The following is a 19005-nucleotide window of genomic DNA, read 5'->3' as shown; positions in this document are numbered from 1 at the left end:
AAAGCTCTTGCAGTCACTACTTCTCTATGCAGTTAAAAAATAAATAAATCACCTTTCATTTCCAATGTGAAGTTTTCTAAATTCAATGTCCAAACATGCTATATCAGCATGTCGGGAAAAAAAAATCTAATGTGAGCTACAGGTCCCTTAACACCAGAGGTAAATGTAATCTTGCCCGCTCAGGCATTAATTTCACATTCATCATTACTGTTTGAGCACGTGTGAACTACGCAGGAAACTGGAGCTGTTATCATTATTTTGATAGACCCAGCTTGTTTCCAAATGGCCTTGATTTTCCTCTGCCCCATCCCTTTTGCCACATGGGATATACTGGCAAGCTTCCTTTTTTTTTTTTCTTAAATGGATTTTTTTTTTTTTCATAAAAATGCCTGAGTTTTTGATATCTTCTGGTTTGAAATCACTTCAGAGCATAAACCCATTACTGTTCAGTTGGGATTCCTCTCCTCTTTACTCCATAAATATTGATGTCATAAATGGTCAGAAAAATGACGGAGAGAGCTGCTGAGGAGAAGCATGACAGTACCTTAAATCTATTGGTCAGGTGGGCTCTAAACTCCCACCCTTCCCTCCAAAAAATGTTTTGTTCCCATCACTGCAGCAACAGGTCGCTGCCTGGTTACATTAGCAGGACAGGCAGGAAGCACAGAACTATAGAATCATAGAATAGTTTGGGTTGAAAAGGACCTTCAAATCTCACCCAGTGCCACCCCTGCCATGAGCAGGGACATCTTCACCAGCTCAGGTTGCTCAGAGCCCCGTCCAGCCTGGCCTGGGATGTCTCCAGGGATGGTTCAGCCACCACCTCTCTGGCCAGCCTGGGCCAGGCTCTCACCACCCTCAGGGACAACAATTTCTTCCTCATGTCCAGCCTGAATCTCCCTCCTTTAGTTTAAAACCATCATCCTTTGTCCTGTCGCAACAGGCCCTGCTGAAAAGTCTGTCCCCATCTTTCTTATCGGCCCCTTTTAAGTCTGGAAAGGCCGCAATAGGGTCTCCCTGGAGCTTCTCTTCTCCAGCTGAACACCCCAACTCTCTCAGCCTGTCCCCAGCAGAGCTGTTCCAGCCTTGGATCATTTCTGTGGCTCCTCTGGCCCCTCTCCAGCAGGTCCATGTGTGTCCTGTGCTGAGGACCCAGAGCTGGACCAGCAGTGCAGGGGGGTCTCAGCAGAGCGGAGCAGAGGGGCAGAATCCCCTCCCTCCACCTGCTGCCCATGGGGCTGGGGATACAGTCCAGGATACAATTTGGCTTCTGGGCTGCAAGCGCACGTTGTGGCTCATGTTCCATCTTTCATCCCCCAGTGCACCCAAGTCCTTCTCCGCAAGGCTGCTCTCCATCCCTTCATCCACAGCCTGGATTAACAGCAGTGATTACCCCAGTCCAGGTGCAGAATATTGCACTTGGCCTTCTTGAACCTCATGATGTTTGCTTGGACTGACTTGTTGAGCTTGTCCTTCTCAAGAAGCCCTCTGGATGGATCCCATCCCTCAGGTGTGTCACCTGCACCTCTCAGCTTGGTGTCATCTTCAAACTTGCTGAAGGCGCACTCAATCCCACTGTCCATGTCATTGATGAAGGTATTAAACAGTACTGGTCCCAATATGGACCCCTGAGGGACACCTTTGTCCATATAGTGTGAAGGAGAGAGACATGAGATGTATAGCTCTTCCAGCAGACTCCTTACTCCCTATTGTGACTCCTTGTAGACTCCTCTTTGCCTTGGTCAGCTGTGGAGACATGGATTTCCCCAATCAAGCCTTACAACAAAGAGGCAGAAATATTTTAACTCTACAAGGTCCAAGAATCTGGCCACCCACACAGACCAAAGAGGTAAGAAATAGTAAAATCCATTTAATTTTAAAGCCTTCCCTAGATTGTTAGATTGTTCCAGTGTGGATATGAGTTACTGGTGCCTGAGGAAAAATACATGACACCTCATCTAACAAATTAAATGTTTCCATGCAATTAAAATGAAGCACTCAGCCTTAGTGTAATAAACTTGAGGCTATTAGTATTCCTAGCGCTGTTGCCTTCATTGTGCTTTACAGTGCCATAAATATAGGCTCAGCATGATGGCTCAGCAGGCACTGGGCATGGAGAAAAATATCTTGTAATATTTGTTATTAGAACATTAAAAACTCCTTTACTTGAGCACACACATTTTTAAAACGCCTCTGACTTGGAGCCTCTGCTTTTAATCTCTTCGTGTTCTCCATGGTGCTCCATCATGGCTTCTTGCTGGAGTGACAGGGAGAGCTGCTGTGAAATTCTGCATCCCCTCAGCTGCTCTGGGGCAGGGAAAAGAGCCTAAAGAAACCCAGAACTGGCTTGAGGAGAAGACTAGAGCCATGATCCAAAGGTGGTAGAAGCCCTTGTGAATTTTTCCGGAGACTTGGATGCTGGGTATTGAGATGACCATTCAGAGGAGACGCTCCTGTCTGGAGAGTGATGGCACCTGAGTACAGTCTGGTACCTCCAGATCAAAAATCCTGCAAGGGAAGGATCAATCTTCACCAGTCTTAGCTGTGGGATTCACCTTGCAGGTGCTGACAATGAAGTTCAAGGTCCCACGCATGAGGTGTCCAAGTCCCTATTATAACCTGGAGAACACCTAGGCATCTGGAGAGAAATTAGCAGACTTTGAGTTCAGTTACCCATGCAAATGTGTCTGGTGCTGCTTGAGAAGCCCTAGGATGCCTGTGCAGGTCGGGCAGACAGGACACAGGACTCATGGGAGACCTAAGGCCCTTTTGATGGACAGGTGGCATTACCTGGAGGACCTGATCCAGCTCATAGGGTAAGACATCACAAAATAAAGCAGCAGAAGGTGTCTCCGTGTGTATCTAGGTGTGCAAACTCTCCATGCAAATGTAGTTGGTGAAGTCAGTGGAGATCATGGTGTGATCCACCTAGCTGAGTGGAGGTATCTTCTTTAGAATGTGATGAGTCATGTCCAAGACTCCACCAGCTACACCAGCAAGGTCTCCTCAGGCTGATGTGCTCAGACAGAAATGTCTTCCCTGACGACTTCCATGTATAAATGGATAAAGCTCATCTAAAAGCATCGGAGCCCGTTTTGGAGGAGTCACCTAAAACTTCGTAACATCTCTCTCTATAGCCTTGTGGTGTGACCGGGAAGAAGTCCAGAGAGCAGAGCTGGAGCACTCTTGCTCCGAAGCAATGCAGAGCTTAGCTCATGGGATTTGCTTGAGTTAAATCATGAAAATGTAACTCTACATTGAGAAAAGTAAAATCAGAAACATGATTAGGAGCGGAGAACTGTGCTGAAGGAAAACAAGAGCTGACTTGAAGGCTCGAGAAGAAACAGTAGTGTCTCAGGTACTCTGTCAGGAGTTATCCTAAAGAACTACATTCCCATTACCCTTTTTTTCCCCGCATCCTGGAAGATCTTCCTGTGAGGACCTACTCTTTTGCCATATATCTTTGCCATAGATCCACCTATGTTGTCCTATTTACACCCTCCTTGGTATCCCAGAGCAGTATTCTGCCTCTGCAAGTCTCCATAGATGGTTAATACATTTCACACCCCAGTTTCCCTCCATTGCAGCCTGGCTAAGCAATGTGTATTTGAATTAATTCAGAGAGCAGAGTTGCAAGTTGTTTAATAAAATCCAAACAGAAACTCTTTATCCACTAATAGTTTCAGCTAAAAATAGGCAACAAATTTCTCTGCTGAGATTTACGCTTTATATACTTGGGCACATGCTTGTGGGCTTGAGCTTTTTTCCCCTTTCTTTACCCACTCTGGAGGTGCTTATTTCACTCTGTACTTTTTCTATTAGTTACAGTTACGATTACCAGAATCACTCTTCTTTTTCAGTGACTGCATTATTTTTTTTTGACATTTGCTTTGGTGTTCTTATTTTTGCGTCAGAATTTCTTTTGCTCCCTTCATTTTCACCAGCCTGTAAGGGGGTGTCACTCATGCGATCACACTAAATTAGTAGGCTCAGCTGGGCTGTTCCCATACACCCCTGGATCCATGATGCTGTATCTCTTCCCACAGCTGCTGAAAAAGCATGAAACATCTTTCAGAATCACCTGAGCTGGCCAAAGCAAAAGCAGCGAGAAGTGGAACTGTTTCCTTAGCATTAGATCCTTCCTACCACTGTCCCTTCTTCTTTAGAAATGGACACATCTTTGACCCCACATTATTTCATAAATTCTGCAATTTGCAGTTTAAAAATTTGTTAGTGATTTTTTTCAGAGGCCTCTGAAGCACTAAATTGGGTGGTTGATTTGTGCTGTGTCTGTTCACAGTTTCCGAGAATCCCCTTATTGCCTCTTTATCAATAGCCATCCTGCTTTTCCAGGCAGCTTCACAATTTGTCTTTGCTATTACAGACGGATTTAAAACAAAGAGTTTTATCTCTTGGCTATTTCTGGCTCACTATCCCTATCACCTCTGCCATCATTCCCCCTCCGACTGAGATTTAACCTCCAGAGGATGAAATGTGTTTTAGAAACGTCTTGTTTATGCCACATAAACAGCGTAGCTCAGGAGCTGCCCCTTTAGCATCCTCATACAAACATCCTCAGAGAATCTTGAGCTTATTTCTTAAGCAAAATATTAGGAAGTTTTAAATCCAGTGCATGAAGGCATCACCCATATGAAACTTGGCAGCTGGGGGTGCATGAAGGTTACCTACTGGGAGAGTTTTGAATGCAACAGCACGAAAGTTCTTATTAGGTCCCCAAATGCCCTTAAACTTTACAGACCATCACAACATGACCATCTGGATCCTGGGCACATGATCTAAAGAACAAGGCACTTACCATTTACAGTACATAAATCTGGGTAGATTTCAGCGTAGGTGATCATAAAAGTGTAGAAGCACTAGAGGTCGGAACACTTGTTCGATGGTAATAAAAATAACAACAGTGCACAAAGCAAGTCCTTTTCACACAAATTTCTAATATCCTTCACCATTAGAAATGAAAGGACACCCACATATAAGACATCAGGGGAAGAAAAACCAGGGCTGTCATAAATGCTGTAGGGGAGAAGTCCAGTCATACGAGACTGTGGGACCAATAAAAAAATGTGTTGTGTAATCTTAAAGATTCTCACTTATTTTTGACACACCAAAGGCTTTTTTGTTGCTCTATGGGAAATGAAAGTACAAGGCCTCAATCTATAGACCTCTGTCTCCTCTGACCATGGGTGCTTCACTCTGTGTCTCATTGGGGGAATTTGGTATTTGCTGTTTGAATAAAAGCTCCGTCCTGAGAAAACATCCTGCTGGAACCCACATGGAAATGCATTCATCACATAACTTTCTGTATTTTCAAGCAAAAGAAGAAAGAAACCTCCTAAGCCTTACAGTGCCTGCCCTTCCTCCCCCACAATGTGCACTCACCCTAGTACCTTCCAATTAGTGCTAATTGACGCTTTCAGCAGTGGGAGCTGAGGATGTCCAATTCCGACTGTGTTTCTGGAGAAGGTCACTCCTGGTCCCAGGCAGAGAGGGGGTTGTGGAGGGATGTGCTTGCACGGGCACGGGGGAATGTGCCAGAGAGAGGGACTGGGTGAGCATGAGGTCTTTTAGCAGAGATGCGGCTCCATCCTTCTCATTACCTGTTACCGGGCCTTTTAATTACCCTTTCTCTCCCTCTCTGACAATCAGAATTGCAGCTCCTCCAGGGCTCATTTGCTGGAGGTGGGCAATGGCATTATTAAAGTCTGCCATGTACCAAATGTCAGGGACCGGAGCTGTCGCATCCCAGCATTTCTGTGCCCGGCATCAAATCCTCACCGCCCACTGCTCCCGGTTCGGATCCTCCTGGGGAAAACTTTCCATCTGGGCCAGTGTGTGACATGTATCACTCAGCACTGGCTGGGAGAAGATGGGAAAAGAAAACAAGAGGCCAAGGACCTCATCAGAAACGTGCAGACACAGCAAATTACCCATGTTGGCACGTCGTCCAGCTGCCAGCGTTCACTCGCGCTTCCTGAGCATCATGCAGCAGCAAGAACTTGCAGGAACTATAATTCTGCATTAGTGTCTGATCGCCTCAGCGCACTCTTTCCTCTTCACGGCTTTTTACACCTGGGCCAATAAGATTACAGTAGTAAAGGCAGAGAGGAGAAAACTGTGTATCTGAGTCTGTATAACATGGGCGGACCTCCCATTCTGTGCAGGATCAGACCTCAAATCCCTGCAGAGTTCCTCTCTCCTGATGAACAAAACACAGAAAACACAAGCTTCTGAGTCTGATGGCTATTTATTTATTTATTTATTTATTTATTTATTTATTTATTTATTTATGGTTGGCTCAAGGCTAAACAAGTTTCTTAGCTCTCCCTAGCACAGAGTTTAAGTGTTTTTCAAGAGCTTGATTTCATAGTTATCTGAGGAGCCACCATTTTTGGATAAAAGTGTTATGAGGCAAAATGAGATATCAAATGGGAAGATCAGGGGGAAGTTGAGGGGGAGAAGAGAGAAAACACCACCAGGGTGAGAAAGGAAAAGAAGGAAGACAGGAAGGAGCAGAGGGAGATGAAGAGAACAGGCATGAAGCTGAGATCAAACATGGGATCACACGGCATTTGAAGACTGTAGGGATCATCCTAGAGGGGTGAGGTGGTCAGGAGGAAACAATGGATACCCTATTGAAAGGAATAATGAGTATGTGGGTTTTTTTCTTGGTTTTCAAGCCCTATGCTGTGCGCCTGGGCAGGAGACCCACTGTGCTGTACCAAGAGGGCCACGTAGTGCTGATGTGCACCATGGCTCATGTTGGTTTGCATGGCCCATGCTTCAGGTGGGCATTTACTGGGTCATCCTAGCTGTGAAACACTTCTGTTCAGCCCAAAGTTGTCAAGGATGGGCATGGTAAAGTTGTCTGAAAGGCACTGAACAGCAATGTGGGGAAGATGACTCCTCTACCAGGTTGCCCATAGCACACCATGCAGTATGATGGAGGAGGATGGGATGTTCCTTGAGGAGCAACCGGATTGGAGGGCAGACTCCTGGGCTTTAGAAGCTTCTGCACTTGCATGGTCATAGTCAGTACCAGAGTCAGTGGGTACCATTCGATGGCATCTCCAGTGTAGGTGCACAGCAGGGATGACGGTGACAAATTCTCCTGGGATGAATCAATAAAGAGAGAGATGGCTGGTGAGGATTTAATCCCTGAATGTGGAATAAAAACTGGTCAGCAAATCAAGCTGTGAAGTGACTAATTTGAGTAAGAGTTCTTCTAAAATAACAGCCTGTGAGCATGCTTTTAACTCTCTAGTACATGTAACTTACCCAAATACTGGTCTACATATCCCAAAACTGCTTCTTTTCGCAGCCCTGAAGCAATACTGATGTGTCTGGAGGAAAACTGTGACAGTGCCTACTCTAATCATGATATGAGGGAGTCTAGGGAAGCTTTTAATAAAACTCAGTCACAGGCACAAATTGCACCTTTCATACTGGCTTTGGCGACAGAATCATTTTTGTCTGGGGACAGGTGCTTTCCGGGCTGTCTTTAGTTAAACAAATCTGTCTGTTTTCCTGAGATGGCAGATTGCAATTACAGCACAGCACGTTGGTCAGGACTGGGTGTCCAAATTTCCATCCTCCAGCCCAGCCGGGAAGGGAGATGTGTCCCCCAACAGAAGCAGCTGTTGGAAGGTGCAAACCCACGGCAGGAATAGGAGGCAACACACAGCAGTGAGACTAATGAGTCCGCTGCTCGACTCTTGTCTTATCTAAATTCATTTTGGACTTCAGGGAACTTTTCCTGCATTTTTTTTAATGTTCTTGTGCGGGTGAAGGACATGTGTGCTGAAGGTAATTGGGTGGATTTAAAGCCCAATGCTCGCCTGTTTGAAATGCTCGGGAAGAAATTTCTCCCCAAACAAAGCAAATTGTCTCTGGGTCAGATCCTCAGCTGCTGCAAAGTGACAGACATCCCGTGACCTCTGCTAAGGATTGGACATAGTGTGCTTCAAAATGCCATGTTTGTCTCCCCGTTGTTATTAATTTGTTAAAGGCTGAAATCTTCAAAGAGAGCCAAAGGAACATAGGAGCCCAGATCTTATTGAAATGCGGCCAGGCTTATACGAATTCCTCCAGGGTACTTAATTCCCACAGCGCTCTTGGAACAACCCTGGCTTTCGGGCTGGTGATGTGTTCAGCACTGTAACACACAAACAAACAAGATGATTCGATCTGTGCCTTCTGCAACACGTTACTTACCAAGGTGATGGCTGAGTCCAAGGAGATCAACAGATTAAAACAAAGACATCCAAACAGGCCTTATTTGGAGATTTAGAAATGCTGTGTCTTCACTCCAGCCTGGTGGGACTCATGACTAGGGTGGGGTTTCCATGGGACCTCTCATGCCTGAAAGAGGTTTCATTCTTTCCTCAGTGTAGGGTTGTTCCAGACTTCTCCTCCAAGGCAAAAGGCAGAGTAAATCAGGCCCAGGCCAGACTGCCTGTGGGCTGCTTTGATTGAGAGGGACACATCTCAAAGAAACTGTCCATGTAGGAGTCACCAATGGTTTTCCAGTTTGGGATGTCTAGGAGGCTAGGCTGGCTACCTAGCCAATCCCTCCTTGCTTGTGTATCTGTGAGCCTAACCTAGACATCTTGAGGCCTCCAAAGCACTGGAGCAAGGGTTCCTACTTGCACCATTAAACAAACATTTAAGAAGTGTAATTGAAGGCTGGAGGAAGGGCTCAGGAGATTCCCTCCCCAAGTAGGAAGGTGGTTTTAGGTTTGGTGAATTAGACACGCTGTGTAATTCTGATGAGTATGCCTATGCCCTATCACAGAAGGCGAAAGATCAGCCTCTCGCAGATAAACCACTCATAGCAAGACATTGATAGAGCCATCTTTAAGCCCCATTGGACCCAGACCAACTAATAAAGGCTCTTCAGATGGATGGAGACACCCACCTCCTCAGGGCAAGGCATTTCCAAAGACAGAGACCAACAGCCTTGTTGCACAGTGCCCCACACTCTTGCCCCACAGAGCCTACCCAAGGATCCCTGTTCTTAGATATGTTGACCTTCCCCTCCAGGCACGGTTCAGGGCCTTGTGCAGACCAGCGATGGTTTCCACCAGGCAGTGGAGACAAGGCTGGTCTAGTCTGAGGGGAGGGAGCAATCTTAGCCATAGGGATGGAAGCTGAGTTGAGGGAGACATGCCCTGAGGGACATCTGAGGTTTGCAAGGCCAAGATGCCCTATATCTCTGAGCTGATATCTCTCTCCTCTTCAAATAAATGTGAAGAAGTCCTTGCTCACCTGAATCTGATTGTGTGCTTCAGGATCACTCTAGTTGGGAGTACAGTCACTAGCAGATTGTGTTCGGTTTGCTTGAGGTATGACCAAGGTCATCAGCCATCAAATTCACTGTCCTGGGGTGGGAATGTAACCCTGGGATTTCCTGGCACACAACTGAAGGCACAAGCTGCTGGGACTCAGGCAGGGCTCCTTCAGAACATGGTGGAATCCCTGTGATGAGGGATGGCTGGGCTGAGACCTTTCCAACAGTGGACAAAGCTGGGGGTGAGGTCCAAAGTGATGTGAAAGGGGTCACGCAGAGCCTGAGCAGCAGAGGCTGACCCTGAACCCCGCTGCCTTCCAAACCAGGCTGGTGTTCAATGTGCATCCTGCTGTCTTTCTCGTTAAGTGATTGCCCTGTTTTAAAAATCAAAGAGGATTGCTTTGCTGAAGTGTCCCTTTGCGTGTGCAGCTTTCAGCTTGCAGCTGCTGCTCTAACTGCTGTACAGAAATTTCTCCTGAGACAGGAAAGAATGTCAACTTAGGTTAAAAAAAAATGATAAAAAAGGAAATGATCCTGCAAACTTAAGCAAAGAAATCAGCATGATTCTGGAGCTTAACAAGAATCAGTCCTGAAACATTTCAGTAATAATTGTTTTAGTCTAGTTTCAAGGAATAAGCTGTGTCCTGATGTTGGATTCATGCTACCCTGGGATTAAAGAACCAAACTGGATTTGCAATATGTCATTTCCTTCTTATACAAGAGGTGTAAGGTGGGAATTTATGTTCAGATTGGGCTGTGACCTCATCAGCTCTTCCCAGCAAAGCGAGGGGGTGACTAGATAAGCTTTGGGGAGGAAGCCAGAAGGGAAAGTTAATTAACAAAGGTTTAAAAAATGGGAAGTTTCACCTTGTGAGAAATTTCCCTGGTTTTGAAAATTGTTCTTCTCTCAAACTGAGCCAACATTTGGATCAAACAAGAGAATAAATTGTCTCCAAGGTGATAAGATTTAGCTTAGGAAAAGGAAGGGAATGACAGATACCCTGTGAGCTACTGTCCAGGCAAAAAGTGGAGATCATAAAGCAAACCTGGTGCTAACAGCTCTGAGGACTAATACTTCTGTGAGGAACTAGCAGACCTAGAGACGAGTGCCAGTACAAAAATGAGAAGGCCTGTTTGGATTATTCCCCATTGAAATTCTGTTAAAATCTATTTTCTTGTCAATTTTTCTTAGTTCTGAATCATTGTGATTCCCAATGAGATGTAAAAACTGCTTTTGGCCATTTGGGGTCACTGAACATATAAGATCTGTGCAGTTTTAAAGCATTACAGCTTGAAAATGCACACAGTCATTTTTTTTTTTATTATTTTTTTGCATTGTAATTTCACTAAAGTGGTCCAATATAATGAACAGCCCACACAGAATAAATATTAAAATGTTTCAAATAGCACACAAGAGACATGGAAAAACTGACCAGGTTTGCAGTGCTCCAAGCCCGTTTGCACTTCAATAATCAGAGGAGAGAAGCCTTTGCTCCTTTGACTTTGCACTTGTTTTTTGTGAAAATCTCCTTCACAAGGGAGAAAAGCCGCAAAATTCTCTCTCCGAAAAAATCTGCAATTATATTCACCCACAAAGTAAATCTACAGCTTTGGGGTCACCATTCCCACTTCTTCGCATGCTTCCAGCTACACTGATTTTGCTGGTGAAAATGGAAAGCAACACAAATAATCTTCTCCCATTAAACTAGTGTTCTGCAGAACTAATCCTCAACTCCCTCAGTGCAGAAGCCAATAGACCTGCAAAGGCTTCATGTTTTGGCTCAACATATCTCCAACAGAGCAAGTAAAGCAGGCAAAGGCTCCTCCAGCTTCTAGTTATAATTGTGGCTTGGGTCAGAGAAGAAAAAGGAGCCACATGGGAAAGCACTAAGCCCTTGCAGAGTGGTTTAACTTATTTTTGGTCCTGGTGATACTGCTGCAGGCAGTCATCCCACCTTTCAGAGGTTGAGAAGGTTGGGCTATTGGATCAGCCACGTCCATGAGGCTGTGAGATGCAATGGAGATGGTTTTGTTCACGCCATATTTTAGTAATCATAGCCCAAAGGTTCACAGGTTCATTTGGACTAGAAGGGACCTCAGGACTTTTCCAGTCCAGCTTCCTGCCCAAACCAGGGTCAGCTACAAGATCAGATCAAGTTAGTAATGACTTCGACCAGTCTGGTCTTAAAAACCTCCAAGGATGGAGACTGTTGGTGTCTTAGCCCTTTACAGAGCTGGAAGGTGATTTCCTTGCTGCTACTTGGATATGTATATGGGGTGTGAAGGTGTTATTTCAAGGAATCTGTCCGAGGTGATAGATGATTGTTATCTGCCACCTGTGAAAAAAATGCAGAAATCCTCAAATGATCTGGGGCTGTGATTACAGGTCCATAGAACAACATAATGCTGCATTTCTGCCCTCATGTGTCTGGCTGTAAAAGTCTCTGCTGTTACAAAAATACATTGGCTTCACCTAAACCCACTGTGAAAAAAAAAGGTCCCCCAAACCCTTGGCTCACAAGCATGGAAGAACTGTCCTACAGCTTAGTCTGTTATCCTGATTCTAAGAGCAGCCAGAGCAGAAGCTGTGAGAAGAGTGTCAACAAGAGCACATACATGACACCACCACATAACACTCCCCCAACCAGCAGTAATCCATGGCTCTGTGTAATTAATAGACCTCACTGGATATATGGAAATAACTGGTTTTCCTACCATGAATTAATCCAATTGACTTTCCAACTGCTGTGAGTTTTCAGTGCACACTCCAAGCTGCAGCAAGGACTGCCACCACTAATGATGAGTGTGAAGAAGCATCTCCTTTCCTTCCCTTCGATCCTGCCTCCTGCTGCTTTCTTTTGATGCTCTGGCACCCCTGGCTGGGGAGAAGCAATGTCATGCTGGATGGGCACCCAAGACTGGAGTAGCACCTGGAGGCAAAGAGGGGATGCTATTCCCTGCTCCAAAGCAAATGTGGACAGTGGAGGGCCTACCACTCATGACCTGCGTTATTGAACAACTACCAACTGCATTTGCAATCCAGAGCCAGAGGAAAGTATATTTGGCTTGCCATTTTTATAATCTACGGGATTACCCCAGGGATGAGAATAAGGGCTTGGGTTGCATGAAAGGTTTTTACCTATCTGACTTAGTTTCTTTGGCTATAAACTCACCTTCAAATAAGCCAAGAGATATAGTTTGGTTTCTATAACACCTTTATCCTCAGGTGTATAACCCCTGTTTTATAGAAATCATGTAGTTGGGTGAAACTCACCATCAGGAAAAAACCAGTTCCACTAGAAAATGAAACAACTCTCCAAGTCGGTTCTGGGTGCAAAGGAACATCAGAGCTGTGGTTTAAAGCTGAAAGAGTAAGAAGCTCCTTCTGCCACCTGATGGTAAATGGAAGGAAGGAGTCACAGCGCTACATCTGCTCAGTGTTACTGAGGATCAGACATTCCAGACAGGGGAATGGTTTTTGCCCTTCGACTATTGGCAAGGACTGAAAAATATGGCCACAAGAAGAGCTTCAGTTCCAGATGTCGATCCTGAATGTCCTCCAATGACTCTTCTGGTGGTCAGCAGGACAGAAGCCAAACTGAGAGTACTTCAGTGGGTGCAAGCTGAAACAGCCAGGAGGAAAAGATGTGAGGCTGTTTGGAGATGTGGAAGGAAGGTGTGGGAGTGACCTGTGAAGGTCCTCTATTTATCTGGAAGTTACTCAAGGAGAAACTCTTTCACTGAGAGGACTATGACAAGCTACTTGTTTGTGGGGATGTTCCCATCTAACCAATCTGTAAACTAACATGACCTATAACAGAGGGAAACAGCGTTTCAGTGAAAGGAATGTTTTGGGACTGACTCAGGAATAGCATTACTGGTGCAATTTTCTTTCTGGCCCTTGAAGACACTGTTCCATTCCTCAACAACTCCTCCACAACATGACCCAGCTCATTGTCATTGCTGTGCCACCCCTGCTCTTTCACCTGCCCCAACCATGGAAGTAATGGTCTCTCTCCTCTGCTCTTCAGACTCCCTACTTGCATCCAGTGTCTCCAGTCCCTGCAAAAGCTGGTCCTCCCAGGCATGGTGGTGCACGCTTTCCCTGGCTTATTTTGACCCTGTTTTTTGAAAATCCAAATTCCTGCAGCCCTGCAAGGTCCCAGGGGGCCTGACAAGGCAGCGAGGTCTCTGTCACTGTACTTAGAGGGTGACTAGTGGCCGTGCAAGTCCCAAGTCTGCAGAGTGAAAGGTAAATCATGCCTCATGTCAGTGATGTTGACTTGATGGAGGTCTGAGAGGGAAACAAACCCCAGCCTGAGCCAGAATAGTAGTCTTTCAAACTGATAACAAGAGCTTGATTTTACAGAGGGTGACATTCCTCACATTTTTCCTTGTGATTAATGCTTTCCTTGTTTGTCCTTGCCACACCAAAAACTCCTTGGCTTCACAGTAACCCTTTGTGTGCTGCAAGACACATCCAACAAATGACAATAAGGTCTCAAAGCTAGACCCATCATGGTGAAGGGATAGGGGACAGTCTGGGTTCCCATGACCAAGATTGTGGGCTGTATTGGACTGAGTAACAGTCCTTAAACCCTAGCAAACATGGTGCTGATAGGATCTTGTAAAACTGCTCTGGTAGTTGAAAGATGCCTCACATACAATACTACTTACTTTGAGGCTCTTTGCATGAGTGTTGTGGTGTAAATCGTGTTTTTGAAATGGCTGAGCTGATAACAGTGATGCATACCAGAGCTTTGGACTTTCTCAGGACTGTGGACACTGCTTCTTTAGGGCCATACTTGGAGACAGGGTTCTGCAGGGTTTTCCGACAGAAGCCTTGGTTGCCCCACTTGTAGGACTGTCTGGGAAAGGGACACTGAGGTGCAGCCCAACTCAGTGGCAAAGAAGATCTGGACAGAGCCCAGAAAACCTGGGAAGATGTTCAGCATGGAAACAGAGCAAAATAGCCAAGGACCATCCTCCTTTGCAATCTGCTATGGTCTGGGGTCATGATGCAAAGTTCATGCCCCCATGGAGGCCTTGGGAAGAGCACAACTCTATTATCACTGCCTGAGTGCCCCATGCAAACTCAGGTTGATTTCCAAAGCTGAGTCATGAAGTGGGTTGGTATGAAAAGGGCATCATCCCTTACTCATGCATGAGATATGAGTGTGTAGGAGGAGCAGGGGAGCTTTTGGGTTCCCAAGGCTTTTTGCAGGTCTGAAACAAAAGCAGTAAACTTCAAATCAAGATCCAGATGGAGAGGATTATTCCATGTTTTATTTGCTAATCAGTGAAACAACTGGAGCTGGTATCACTGGAGCAGTGATGGTAGCACGGTGAGAGCTGGTATGGTTACTAGTTCTCTTGTGAAGCAGTGGAACAGGCTGCCCAGGGAAATGGTGGATTCACCATCCCTGGAGGGGTTTAAAAGGTGTATAGACAAGGTTCTTAGGGACACGGTTTAGTGCTAGTTAGGTTATGGATGGACTCGATGTTCTTGAGGGTCTCTTTCAATCAGAATGATTCTATGATTCTATGGTTCAAAAGACTGTACATCTCTCAAATCACTTTTGGTTCCCATCTCTGGATGCTGAACAGGACACTCAGCATTTCTTACAGGTTCACTTTCATTTGTTCTCAGCTCATTTCTTCCCCTCACCATTCAATCATTTGAGATTTCAAGAACACATCCCCTCCTCCCCAGTGAGCTTACAGCAGTGGCTTCAGTGCTTCTGTTCCCTGCAAAGCTGGATGAAAAGGAGGCCAAGAAACCAATGCTAATTGTAACAGTAATTAAAAGACAAGAGTGAATACTCAGTCAAGTGTCAGCTTGGGTGAAGTCCCAGGCACGGGAGCAAACGGGCTGTTTCAGGAGTGGGAACATGCCTCATGGATGAGCTCTCAGCACAGCTGAGCAAATTGCCTCTGGAGTAGCACCAAGCTGAGAGGGCTGCCCAGCTTCAAGACCTGAGCCAGGCTCTTCACCTGGAGCCAACAACAGCTTGTCCACATCTTGAACCCCAAGACTGCATGGCACCATGACAGGAGCTCAGGGACCAAGAGGCAGCCAAACCTTCCTTCTTGAGATGTTTCTGTCCTTGGGAAGGTTTGTTGGGAACTGTGATAAGATGGGTGGATGATCCAGAATGAGGTTGGTCTGGGAGGATGTACCTTCCTTCTCTTGGGACAGGTGTGACGGGCACAGCCACATGGGCCTGATCCTTCTGCTCCAGGGTGCAAATCAGGAGTAGCTTCACAGATGCCATGGAGGTATCACACAGGCTATTTTGAAGCTTCTGAGTGGTGAGAGTTCCTTGATTATTTCTATTTTATTAGTGTATATTTCATCCGGATTGTCACCTGGAGGTTATTTCTGGGATCCCAGCTATTCTGGAGTTTGGTGCTTGAGACACCCTGAATATTTGGCTCAGCTCCCCCTTTCTTTCCTTCACCCCCTTTCACTTTACTACCAAACCTTTTCAAAATACCTGAATCCACCTGTGTGAAACTGGTGTGAGATCAGAACATGGTGCAGTGATATTTAGCTGCATTTTTAGCTATCCTCCACCCTGATGTTATACACCAGATGCATCTTCTCTTTGAACCCTCCCAGAGATCCTGTCCCACTGACTTCCTCTGGAGCAGCATTTACTCAGCTCTCCCTAAACAGCAGATCCAAGCTGTACAGTCACCAGTTCATCAAATGCCATTCTGAGTAGCTTGACTGTTTGGCAATAAAACATTTGAATGGATGGTTTGAAAAATACTCCTGCAGGAAACCTTCCTCTCCTCCATCACACTGTGGTGGAATTGTCGGTAGCCCATTGTATGACAACAAAAATGTCTCTCCTTTCTCTTATTTAGTTGAACAAAGATTTACCAAAAAATGCTCATTTTTCTAAGAGGCAACAGGAGAAGTGTTTCAATAAGATGGAATTACAATAACTTGTAAGAAAGCTCGACATTGCTCAGGGCTACAGATGAGATCCGTCTCAACCAAACCAGACATTGAGAGGAATATTTCTTCAGTTGATACTACTGGGTCATGGGAAAGAGCTATGGTCCCAGTTTCTTGAGGTAATTGTAGCTCTTGGGGCTCTCTTGGAAGAGCTACAGGATTTGTCTGCATTTCTTGGCTAGTTTTGAATAAGGTGATCACATTTTGCCTCCTGGGAAGAACAGCCTTTCCTATTACTTCAGAGCACCTGTCCCCAAGTCAACATCTGTGCATTTATGTTATATGGTTAAAAAAATGCACATTGCAAAATTTTCATATAACTTCCACAGAAGACAACAAGATGTAGTTTCTCTCTGTTAAAGAGAGTGTGAGAGTATGCGGTTTGGTAATAAAGTCTCTGGGTCCAGCTTTGGTGGATAAATACATGCAAATGGGTTGGGAAAGTGGCAACTCAGAAATGTGGCCAATGAGTGTCAAAGAGTTCAGTAAGGGAAAAAAAGATGATTTTGTGAACCAAGATGAGATGGATCCAACCAGCAAAATCAAAGTAGCCACCACTAGAAAGTCAGGTTTTCCCTTTGTGTAACCAAATTATTTCCTGCTGGTCAAGCAAGAAAGAGCAGAATCTCAGATACCACCTTGATGGTTAATACGATGTTATCCAAGTCATTTTGTGGCATTGAATGTTGGAGATAGACAATGCCACAGGCTATTTTAAATCTGCATAATTGGTACTTAACAAGTAATAGTGGAAACAGCTACAGCCGTAATTAAGAGAGTGAAATTTCAGTGTTTATTACATTGGTGTAATGAGGACTGATCCTCTCTCAGTTTAAAGTGGACTAACACTGTCATCAGCCACCACCAGAAGGTCTCCAATCTGCACAAAGTGATGCAGCTTCTTGGGTGGTGACAGCATCTCTGTGGTGGTGAGACACTGACTTGCCACCAGCCGGGGTTCTGTGTAGTCCTACTCAGGCATAGAAAAACCATGTAGGAGCAAAAAACCCCCATATTTTCTCCTGTTCTCATACTCCTGAACCTCTTCCAGGAAAAGACCAGGCAGTAGGCGATAACAACTCTGTGGGCTGACCTAGAGAGGGCAGGCTTGTGATTGAGATATAGGCCTCTGGGGACAGCAACAGTTGAAGTCTTTCCAATTAGCACATTGGACTGGAGTCAAGAGCTGTCAAGGCTTTAATTTACTAACCTGTGTCCCTCTCCCTATATATCCACGTGACAGCTCACTCGTTTAAGGTTGATGGAATGCATGGCTGGCCTCTAACTGTTCTCCTATCCATCTCCCTCCCCAATTTGCTTCCTCAAGAACATTTTCAAAAGAAGAATTTCCATAGCTTGTGGACTCCGAGGTCAATTTATGTTGAATAGTTATTCATGCTGAAAAACAAAAAACTGAAGTCTCTCTGAGTCGTTTTTATGCCCTGAGGTGAGGATGTTGGTTGGTGTCCATCACCATAAAAAGGAGACAATGTTTTCCTGAACTGTGTGTTGAGCAAGCTTTTATTGATCTTGTTGGATACAAGCAGAACATAGGAGCTCTGTTTATCCTATTTGTCCAAGGTCAAAATAAGAGTTAACAAAATTGCATCCCGGTCAATATTTTCCCTGACACTTGGGCCCAGGGGACAGACTTCCTTGGAAGACCGATGCATTGCATGTTCACCATCCATGTGTTTTGTTTAGGGTAGGCTCTTACCTGTCTCCCATTAGCCAACATCTTCCACAACCATCAGTGCTGTCGGGATGAACATGGACACTTTTCCGTTTTACTTTTTGAGCATGTATTAAATATCACCAGCTCCTGAGCCTGGCATGAGCAGTAAATATGGACTAAGCTTCAAGAATACACTCAAGTATTATTTGTCTCAGTAACTTCCTGAGATCCTTTGGCAACCGCAGATTAACAACCAAAGCCAGTGAACCATTAGCAGATTATGCCACAGAAACCCTTCTGTTTGTCCTGAGATTTCCTTCTGTGTACAATCTACCTTACATCATCATTAAACACCTCATGGTTTCCTACCCAGTGCTGCCACTGCACCTTTCTCCTTAGAGTGCAGAAAATTTCCTGATGAGATTAGATAAGAATATAGCTGACAGGGTCTTATATCCAGAAAAGATCTTTGTCATTATTTGTTCTTAAAGCACATGAATCCAGACTAGCAGGCCTCGTCTGACCCAGCATGCATCCCAGAAACTCTGGTTCATCTTGAATCTCCCCAAATATTAAGCACCTTCAGTCTACTGGTGGTAAAATACTGGCCCAGGTTGGCCAGGGAGGTGGTGGATTCCCCATCCCTGGAGACATCCCAGGCCAGGCTGGACGGGGCTCTGAGCAACCTGAACTGGTGAAGATGTCCCTGTCATGGCAGGGGTGGCACTGGATGAACTTTGAAGGTCCCTTCCAACCCAAACTATTCTATGATTCCTCCCTCTGTGATTCCTCATGTCCACTCTTGAGGCACTTGTCTACAGTGGGGTTTCTCTGGCCAAGTAGATAGTTCTGCAATGTAGAAGTCTCCCCTGGAGCTTGTGCCCTGGGCTCCCTTTGTAGCCAATGGGGTGAAAGAGGATAAAAGCCATCTGGTCTGTTTTGGAAATTCACTTAGGAGTCAATGAGTCATTCCTGAAGTACTCATTTTGCTCCCTTGATTAGCAATGGAGGGTGGGCAGCTAATTCGGATGGAGATATGTACACTGGTTTAAAGTA

The sequence above is a fragment of the Streptopelia decaocto genome, assembly GCF_964273445.1.
Source record: "Streptopelia decaocto genome assembly, chromosome: 4".
Classification (NCBI taxonomy): Eukaryota; Metazoa; Chordata; class Aves; order Columbiformes; family Columbidae; genus Streptopelia; species Streptopelia decaocto.
Note: the sequence above shows the minus strand (reverse complement) of the source record.